The sequence below is a fragment of the Sander lucioperca genome, chromosome 21, assembly GCF_008315115.2.
Source record: "Sander lucioperca isolate FBNREF2018 chromosome 21, SLUC_FBN_1.2, whole genome shotgun sequence".
Taxonomy (NCBI): Eukaryota; Metazoa; Chordata; class Actinopteri; order Perciformes; family Percidae; genus Sander; species Sander lucioperca.
The window spans coordinates 26,836,088-26,846,846 of record NC_050193.1 but is presented as its reverse complement, the minus strand read 5'-3'; the positions used below and the strand labels follow the sequence as shown (position 1 = coordinate 26,846,846).

Below are 10,759 nucleotides of genomic sequence, written 5' to 3'. Positions count from 1 at the left end.
TATGTTACCTGCCTAGGACTGCAGATGGAAAGTATTATTTTAACTAGTCTGGCATATTTACATGCTGTTTTTATACAATAATGTTCATAAATACACTGTCCCTATCAAATAAACCATAAATAATGTGTAGGGGGGTTGTACCGTGTGCAGTCATTGAAATAGCCAAGGCAATGAGTTTGAGTTAGAGAAATAATAAATAGCATAATTCTTCTTTAGCAAACATTGAAAACGGTCCCACAGACCTAAACACCACACAGGTCTAAATCAGGGTTCAAAATTAACTTTTTCGTCCACCAGCCAATGGCTAGTGAATGTTCAAATTTGACCAGCCACTTTAATAGAGTACCATTGTTTTTTTGGCTGTTGACTGAAGCAAATCTACCAGCCACTTGCATATTTTACCAGCATTTGGCTGGTAAATGGTGCTAATTTGAACCCTGGTCTAATGTGCTGCACTTTGACCAAACTATTTCCCAACTCTGGGATAATAAAGTATACTTTGACAGAATCTGTGGTCAGTGTAGTACAGATAACGAAAAGTCAACATAAGCCGGATTTAAATTCTGTGTATTTGTCCTCGTAGGTCATTACAAAGTTGAAGTTCACTCGTACTTTTGAAGCGCAGCTCTTTATCTTAGGTGGGAATGTAATGCGTCTGTTTTCCCGGATTTTACAAGGGGAAAAAACACATCACACGTCTAATTCCTAACTGTAGTAACAGTAGAGATGCGTCACGGTCCAGACATCCCGCCTGTAAAGAACAATCATCTCCTCCACATTCGCGCGTGTGTGTCAGGGGCGTGTTCCAGCTCAGCCATGGACGAACGCTGTCCCCTGTTCCTCCCCGGCTTCCGCTTTCTTTTCATACGCACGCCCAGCCACTGATAATGATATAATGATCAAGATGGCTACTTCAGAATCCTCCTTGCGGTAGCTAACATCGGCGACATGGAAGCGCTTAAAACAAGCTATTTCTCACTGTTTAAGTCCTTCGTATGGGACGGGGGCTCTGCCAGGGATAATACTATATGGATAATACGGGCTGAAAGGAGATAAATCGTCGCGGCACTCATTCTGAGGAGATAGCTAGCTAGCAGAGCTACTAGCTAGCTCCACTTGTCGACCATCTCCAGCTTAGCTAGCTGCCCGTTTCGCGGTGCACAGCCGTTGGTACGTAGAACGTAAAACAAATGGCAGAGCCGAGGAAAGTGCCGTTCATCACCATCTCATCCTTCAGCACCTCGCCGCCGAGCTCGGAGTCCAGCAAGAAACGTCGCCGCGAAGACGAGGCCGTGGTCGACCTCACTTTGGGAAAGATGGAGGTGGAAGTGCCGCGGCGGTCGGGTCAGGAGGTGGTGGCGGCAGCAGCGGCGGCAACGGCGGCTTGTTTGGGAACGTTAACCCGAAAGGAGGCGATGCGAGACGGAGGATGGAAGCCAACCGTCCGCCTCAACCTCCCGCTAGCCGAGCCGAATGATCGGGGGTCCTCCGAGTTCAACTACGGCGAGCTGGTCAACACAACTCTCACTCAGGTTAGTTAGGAGAGAGGAGACACACAGCAGGCACCATGATGTGAACAGGAGCGGCCTAACCTGCATCACTTCACAAGTGCTGCATTCATTGTTTGCTTGGTGAGGCTGTGATGTCACTCTCAAATATGTTGGTGCACTAGTGGTGTTAACAAGCCAGTTAGCCAGTGAATAACTGTTATTATTTTGCGCAATATTTATTATTTATTATCAGAATCAGTTTTTATTGGCCAAGTGTACTCACATACATACACAAGGAATTTGACTTCGGTAGGTGTTAACTGTCTATTTGCATATTCAACAAATAGGCATGTAGTTGTAAACATTCAATAGACAATAGTAATATAGGCACATACTATACATAGAGACAACAGCATACATATAGGGCACATATCAACATAATATAAAAACATACAAATATACAAATACGACATAATATCAAGACAGTACACATGGAGTGGGGTGTAAAGTATATACATAACCCTGGGCCAAAGTCTGGACAGGTTAGTAGAGAGTAGAGACACACAGTAGACACCACGATGTGAATCAGAATGAGATGTATTGCCAAAGTAAGTTTTTCACTTGCCTTGGTGTGTTTGGTGCTTACAATAAACATGTAAAAAGGGAATAAACCATAGAGCAAATAAGTGCAACAGTCAAAAACACAAATATAGTAACAATAGAATAGAAATATTGCACTAAAAATATGTCAAAGACTATAACGTGTGTACAATATAACCGTTTAGGAAGGAAAAGAAGGCAGTGTGGTGTGCAAAGTTCACAATTATATAATATGCCAGTGGTCAGGGATAAGAGAGCCCAGGATGGATGTTAATGTACTGTGTAGTGACTGTTGGAGGGATTTAGAGTCTGCCAGTGGGGGTCCCGGGACATGTTGATGAGTCCAGCTGCAGCCAGGAAGAAACTGTTGTTTTGGCGTGAGGTTTTAGTCCTGATGGACTGCAGCCTCCTGCCTTCTCTCTCTCTCTGTTAAATTAAACTATTTTTGCATAAGAAAACATAACACTACTTGTTCACACAAGATAACATGGAGTCATTGTCTATCTTGACTCCATGTTATGTGGGCACTACGGCAGTAAGTGGTTAGTGCACATTAACAGTGTACTGACGAACCGTGCGACACACACGCTCCGAACCCAGACATGCAAATCGAGCGTTTTGCATGTTTTTTCATGAACCGTACCACCCCTATTGTTCACACAAGATAACATGGAGTCATTGTCTATCTTGACCGGAGCTCGAGGACAGAACATACATCTCTCTAACCAGATAAAGGGGACGCCATTGAGTCTGACCAGATAGAGGAGACAACATCTAAACTGACAAGATGGACAATTGATGACATCAAATTCTGTTATGATTGTATTTCACAAATAAATAAGCTACTGTTTGAGGCTTACGTTAGTCACTTTCTGTACTTGTGCTGTGAGTACTGTAAACTGACTCTACTTGCAAGTGAACAAAACTTTATTATAACTTCAGTGGTTCTGTCTATCCTTTTTGATAATGTAAATATTCTAACACAGCAACAGGGCAATTCAGAAGTCTTACAATAAACCCCAAAGAGCAGTTAAAAACAACCAAAAAAAATCTAAAACAGATAAAATACAAGAATAAAAGTTACAGTGCAGTATAAGAAATGAACAATTATTTAAAGAAAGGCAGCATTAAAAAGAAGGTCTTCAGCCTTGATTTAAAAGAGCTGCGGCAGACCTGCAGTTTTCTGGGAGTTTATTCCAGATATGTGGAGCATAAAACCTGAACACTGCTCCCGCCACCTGTTTAGTTGTGACTCTGGGGACAGAAAGCAGACCTGTCCCAGACCACCTGAGGTCTGAGGTGGTACAACAATCTTTCCTACCTGTCTCAGGAGAACGGGAGGGGCCTTACCTGGCATCCCTGAGGCCGAGATGTCACTTAAATAATGGCGTTTTTCCATTACATGGTACCTGCTCGACTCTACTCGACACACTGTGCGTCTGTTTTCCATTGCAGATTTTAGTCCCGCCTCAGTGTGGCTGTCGGCTCGACGCACACACCAGCACACAAGTATAACTTGAGCTATGAGCTTGTATGAGTTTGTTTTACAGTTCTGTGGAGGCTCCACACAGAGCTTTCTCTGTAGCCTGTGTAAGTGGCCTGATGTTTATACTTGTGCGCTGGTGTGTGCGTCGAGCCAGCATGTGTGTGTGTACGTAGGCTATGGCGTTAGCTCTGCTGGAGCCTCCGCAGAACTGTAAAACAAGTGGCGCCGCTGTAAACTACCGTGACCTAACGCGACACAGAACGTGGAAGGTGTGTTGTTGCCAGAAGACACATTTAGTTTCTAAAGAAGCTGGAGGCAGCAAAAAAACACACAGCTGGCTAAACTGTTTAAAAATAGCGGGTTTGTTCAGGACACCCCCCTCTGTCGCTTTCACGTCACCTTTTCGGCTCGCCTCAGCTTGCTGGGAACCTCGACTGAGGAGGTACTAAAAAAAGTACCTGTTAGCAGGTACCAGGGACTTGGAGAGTAGAGTCGAGGCGAGTCGAGCAGGTACCATGTAATGGAAAAGCGCCATAAGTTGTTAATTGTGCACATGTGAGATAATAAGGCAGTGAGCCAATAAACAATAGGGCTGGGTATCGCAAATCCCTAGCCTGGTTGACACCAGACCCTTCTCAGCTGTAACTGAGAGGGGGGTGTCTGGGGAAGCTTCATTCACAGCTCATTTCCAAAGGGGCGTCACCAACGAACGCCGCTCAAACGCCTCTGTACGCAATTGGATAGCCCTTCAACCATCAGAGCAACGATCCGGGTGACGTAGCAGCGACAGCGGCATCAACGGGTTGCTGCGCTTCAGTGGCCGTCATGTTGAATGTAAACAAGAAGCTGCTCGCCGTCGCTGCGCTATCGTCATCGTGTAAAGCCCGCCTCAACGGTTGTGATTGGTGCCTCGATTTGGAAACATTGGAAATGGGCTTGAATGGGCTCTTGGCCAGACGGACTTTCAGAGCAAATCTCAAAGTTACCGGAAGTTGGTCAGGGTTTTCACAGGCTAGCAAATTCCCATTCACAAGTCCCGAACCGATTACATTTCCGAGCCGATATCAATGAGGTTAGGAACATTTCAGTTACACATTCAGCTTGGATATAAAATATTCTCAGGAAACTTCTGCTGTACATTGTGCAAGCGAGAAGCGACCCTCAGATATGTTTATAATTCACCAGGATGTTTACATTAATAATGATCCCTAAAGTCCTTTTTACCTAAAATCCTTAGGGAAAAGGCTTGTACTAAAAGATCCATTTCTGGATTTTTATCAATCGATAACTGATCATTCTGACAAAGATATCATTTTTAACTGATTGAGAATCGATTCCTTTAACCCAGCCCTACTTCCTCCCATTTCATTCCTTTGCCATTTTACCTCTCAGGTAAAGCATGCAGCAGGTTCAACAGTCCCTAAAGGCCTGGCCCCCCCTCTGGACCCCAGCGACCCCTTTGCTGACGACGACCGGGAGCGACGGGAGGTAGAAGAGCTGGCCAAGAAGTTTGAGAACAAATATGTGAGTGTTAGAGTTGATACATGCATCGTTACAGCCTTAGTGTGTGTGTGTGTGTGTGTGTGTGTGTGTGTGTGTGTGTGTGTTTTTCACTATATTCGTGGGGTCCAAAAACCGGGAGTCCAGTATACTTGTGGGGTCCCGACAGCTTTGTGGGGCCAACATGCTGGACCCCACAACTTTAAAGGTCTGTTTGAGGGTTAAGACTTGGTTTTAGGGTTAGAATTAGGTTATGGTTAGGATGAGGGTAAGGGTTAAGGTTAGGCCTTTAGTTGTGATGGTTAAGGTTAGGGTAAGGGGCTAGAGAATGCATTATGTCAATGACGGGTCCCCACAAAGGTAGTGAAACGCTGTGTGTGTGTGTGTGTATATTATATATTTGAAATGGTCGTGTGTGTGTTCCCTCTGTCTGCAGGGCGGTGTCCCGAAGAAGAAGAAAAAGGACAGGATGCAGGATCTGATTGACATCGGCTACGGTTACGATGAGACGGACCCTTTCATAGACAATTCAGAAGCCGTGAGTTCCCTTTTCACCAAAGCACACGCAGTCATCACGTTATTTATTACTTACATTTTGTCGTTTATATATATTTCTTAATAGCCAGAAATCGCCTAGACTTTACGGCTGTTAGTAAAGTACAAACACACTTCATAAAGAAATTCTGTGTTAAATATGAACATGAGTATAAATAATATGTTTAATATCAATAAAATGTTTTTTTTTTTTTTATTCAGGTAACGTTAACTTGGTAAATACTTATTTTCTCTGGCTTAAAATCCACACAGAGTTTCCATGATATGGCTGTGAAGTTGGCAATAAATTTCATCCTATGAGGTTTTAAAAGCGTCTTAGAAAGTCTTAAATTTAACTTAGAGATGCCCTGATGAAGTGCATAAAGTTAAAGGAACACGCCGACTTATAGGGACTTATAGCTTATTCCCCGTATCCCCCAGAGTTAGATAAGTCCATACATACCCTTCTCATCTCCGTGCGTGTTGTAACTCTGTCTGTCTGTATACATACTGGGAACTATATTCTCAGAAGGCCAAGCACTGCTACTTTGGCGGAGTGATTTGCTCGCAGTACCTGAGAAGCCCCGTGGTGAGGAGCAGAGAGTAACAACGGGGGTTTTCAGGTGCTGCGCTAATCACTCCGCCCAAGTAGCAGAAGTAGCAGTGCTTCGCCTTCTGAGAATATAGTTCCCAGTATGTATACAGTTAGAAGATGGCTGTGTGTCATGTGACCTTGTACAACATGTAAATAGGAAAATGTTGGTGTTATTTTGTCACGTATTGGAGCAGTAGGCTAGATGGAGCCAGTTACCTCCAGGATCTGTGCTAAGCTAGGCTAGATTGAGCCAGTTACCTCCAGGATCTGTGCTAAGCTAGGCTAGATGGAGCCGGTTACCTCCAGGATCTGTGCTAAGCTAGGCTAGATGGAGCCGGTTACCTCCAGGATCTGTGCTAAGCTAGGCTAGATGGAGCCAGTTACCTCCAGGATCTGTGCTAAGCTAGGCTAGATGGAGTTGGTTACCTCCAGGATCTGTGCTAAGCTAGGCTAGATGGAGCCAGTTACCTCCAGGATCTGTGCTAAGCTAGGCTAGATGGAGCTGGTTACCTCCAGGATCTGTGCTAAGCTAGGCTAGCGGTGGGAGCGTTAGACAGAGTTACACCATGCACGGAGATGAGAAGGGTATGTATGGACTTATCTAACTCTGGAGGATACGGGGAATAAGACAAAGTCCCAATAAGTCGGCGTATTCCTTTTAAAACGTAACTCTCACCAAAATGCAACCTATGGTCTTTTTGTGAATGTACCCGAGTCAAACTTTCGTTTAAAAGCATATTTAGGACGGAAACGCCACTTTTAAGATTTACCGTATTTTAGTTTTTGGGTCAAATGGCCTTTTGAATGGGAGTGCTAGGGGCACTTTGATGCTAGCCTCAAAATATCTATTTTTAAACCACTAAGAAGGCTCGACACAACATGAGACTTTGCTCCAAGTATCACCAGGAGCTCTACACATTAACCAAAGACTTGACAACATTGGTTGTGTTCAGAGTTTGCTAAAAAGAAAGGTTTTCAGAAACTCACGTTAGCAGTTGTTGTTTACACTATCCGCCATTTTCCCAGTCCAAAATAGGTGATCTCCGAATGTGAATGAACGGACTCCATAGGAGGAAATGTCATTCTTATACGAGGCTCCTTTTTCAACTACAAGGTCAATATTGTGTTTCATTAACGACAAAACAACGAATTATCCGTGCATTTATATGGAACTAAGCTTTAGGAGCTCTCCATCTTTACTCTCCTCCCTCGACTATTTCTGACTGGCTCGATAGACGGAGACCGGAAGAACAAGAGCTACAGTGAGTTGTTAAAACCTTTCTTTTTAGAAAACTCTGTGAACACTAACAATGTTGTCAAGTCGTTCGTTAAGGTGTAGAGCTCCTGGTGATAGTTGGAGCAAAGTCTCATGTTGTGTCGAGCCTTCTTAGTGGTTTAAAAATAGATATTTTGAGGCTAGCATCAAAGTGTCCCTAGCACTCCCATTCAAAAGGCCATTTGACCCAAAAAATGAAAATACAGTACATCTTAAAAGTGGTGCTTCCGTCCTAAATATGCTTTTAAACGAAAGTTTGACTCGGGTACATTCACAAAAAGACCCTAGGTTGCATTATGGCGAGAGTTACGCTTTAAGTATCGTGCAGTAAACTTTGGGAACATTTTGTTGGTTTTTCTAAACCGTGGTAAAAGGTTGGCGCACAGCGCAGTAGTAGAAGAAACTAACAGTAATTATACTTCTCTCCCGGCTGCAGTACGACGAGCTGGTCCCGGCCTCGCTCACCACAAAACATGGCGGCTTCTACATCAACACGGGCACGCTGCAGTTCAGAGCGGCGTCCGACTCTGAGGGGGAAAACGGTGGCGCGGAGGATCATCGCTTCAAGGTAGGTTCTTGCTTCTCTGTAGTTTTTATACACACTACATAATCAAATCTGTCAGGTTTCTGAAACCGACTGTTGTCATACCCTTTTAATAAGCCACGTTTGTTTTTGTAGAAGATGAAAGATGGCGAGGAACGGGTGATAAAAAAACGACGGAAAAAGCAAGATGGAATTCTGGAGGACAAGAAACCCAGGAAGATCAGAGTACCAAAGACCGGGTGAGCATTTTAATCTGTCCTCATTGTTTCCTCTCAGGGTTGTGTTGTTCCTCCGACGTTTGCCATGCACACGACATTTTCTCTTTTCACAAGTCTGTGAGGTGACGAGTCAAATGTGCAGATTGCTCTGTCGTTTAGATTTGAACAGTAAGTTTCCCACGGGAGAGCTACGGACACTACTATGATCACATCAAAATAGCTATTTTTAAACCACTAAAAAGGCTCCACACAACATGAAACTTTGCTCCAAGTATCACCAGGGGCTCTACACATGAACTCAGCATTGAGAACATTGGTTGTGTTCACAGAGTTTACTAAAAAGAGGTTTTTAACAACTCACTGTAGCTGCTGGTTTTTCTGCCCGCCGCCATCTTGCCAGTCAAAAAGAGACGATCTCTGAATGCAACTTAACAGGGAGGAGAGTAGAGATGGAAAGCTCCTAAAGCCTAGTTCATATAAATGCACCTTTTGCAGTGTTTTCTCTGTTTGTGGAAGACTTAGGCCGGCTGCGTGGCGTGTCTGTTGTGTGTCTGTTGCGTGTCTGTTGCGTGTCCGTTGCCTGGCGGTTACGTGGTGTTTTCTATGTCTTTCCACCAGAAAGGTGTCTGACGCGGAGCTGCTGCTGCTAGCCTTGTCTGGACACACGGATGTTTCCATAAACATAAATATATACTGATCTGATTACAGCAAAGACAACGTCGGCAGTATTGACGGCTAAATAGGCTCCAGAATATTTCCTTCTGTGTTGACACATTTAAAAATCGATAATTATTTATTATTATTTTTTTAAATGACATTTATATCTGCATTTATGTCAAAACCTCGAGACTTTCAAACATCAAAATGTCATTTATTAAATGTATTTGTGTCTACATGACATATAAACATCTTTTCGTGTTCTATGTTGTCTGGAAATGCTTCCAACACGCTGGCGTGTCGCGTGGAAAATAGGCATCGGTCCTATTTCTAGCATGCACGCTAGAGCCGCGCCTGAGACGTGCGTGTCAGTGTGCAGGAGCCCTAAGGTGCACATATTTGGCGGTGGGTTTAGAGCTCCTCCCTCAAGAAAATGTTATGTTTTTCAATTAAAAATATGCAGTTTCACTTTATATTTGGACCGTTATTATTAACCATATCTGTGTCTAAAATGTTGGAAAAGCCAGAGCAGATAATAGATCTAAGAAAAGTTGTTGACGCACATTTGTTTTTGGGTCGGTAATGTACACGTGGCTCCGGTGTAGATGGCGTGCTTCAAAAAAACTCCTTTTGTCACCAAACTAAATGTCCAACAGCTGCAACTTAAGTTGGACATGTCAATCCGTGTAATTTTTACATTATGACAAAACTCTTCTCAAAACGAAATAACTCAAACGCCGTCTCTCGTTCTCACGTTTCCATGTTTCCACAGTCAAAACCTGACAGTCAACCTGTCAACACGAGTCCACACTGAAGTCAACTTTGGCTACCTCCAGCGTCACTCACTGGTAGCCAATGAAATGGCTCAAAAGTAAAGTCATATAGTTAGTTGTGACGCTCACAGCGGTAAAGTGATTGTACAGTAGCTAGAGTTTGAGCACAAATACATGCTGCAGCTCCTCAAAACCACCAGAGGTGTACCGCGTCTTATTTCCCCGGCTGCTGAGTGGACCGACGGTGGATTAGCTCCGGTGACTCTAGCCCTGCCTCCCCCCCGAAGCAGTAAAAGCTAGCACTAAGCTACTGTAAGCTATTTATTGAGTTTCCTTTTAGCGAAATATTCAATGAATTTGAGTCCCTCTGGAAGCCAGTGTAACGTATGTCTAGGGCTTTTATTGTGAAAGGTAAGAACGGAAAGAGAGTCTCTGGTAAACGCTGTCTTTGTCAAGGTTGAAAGAAGTAATAAAGTTTGCAGTCTTTTCAGTCTGTAGTCTAGACAGCAGCCTCCGTGTTGTTGTATGATGATCCTCAATAAACACAACGTGATTGGTTGATGTCTTTATTCGTGTCGCGAAGGCTCAGAAAAAAACGACCTCATTTCGGGGGAAAATGACATCGCTTTATCGCCGCGTAATATTTGCGTTCTGTGCTAAAGTACTCGTGACAAAAACAACAGTTTGAATAAATATATCGTGCAATGATTGTTCCACACTTGTTGTACTGCATGACAAGTTGGTCTCAAGCAGGTAAGACAGCCTTAAGACCACTTCAATCATTATATAAAACAGCCCTTAAGATCCATGACAAAAAAAACACGTCAATATCACCACTGCAAAATAATCACTAAGTACAATATTTAAAATTTTGGAAATTTAATAATGCATTCAAATGTTTGCTTACTATTAAAATCATTCATAATGCTGTCGCTCCTCCTCTAAAAAATGTATTACGCTCAACTCAGAAAAAAAAAAAGAGCTACTAAATTAGGTGTGACTGTGGTTGTAAAATTGTATGTTTTAATGTTTTGTATTTCACTTGCATGGAATTTTTATTGTGTTACTGACCTGCCGAGGGACTAC

The 10,759-nt window shown here is 43.4% G+C and overlaps 1 pseudogene; it reads left to right on the top strand.

The window, feature by feature from the left end:
* Positions 1-1,163: 1,163 nt before the first annotated feature.
* Positions 1,164-10,759, top strand: part of LOC118494155 — a 25,486-nt pseudogene continuing 15,890 nt past the window's right edge.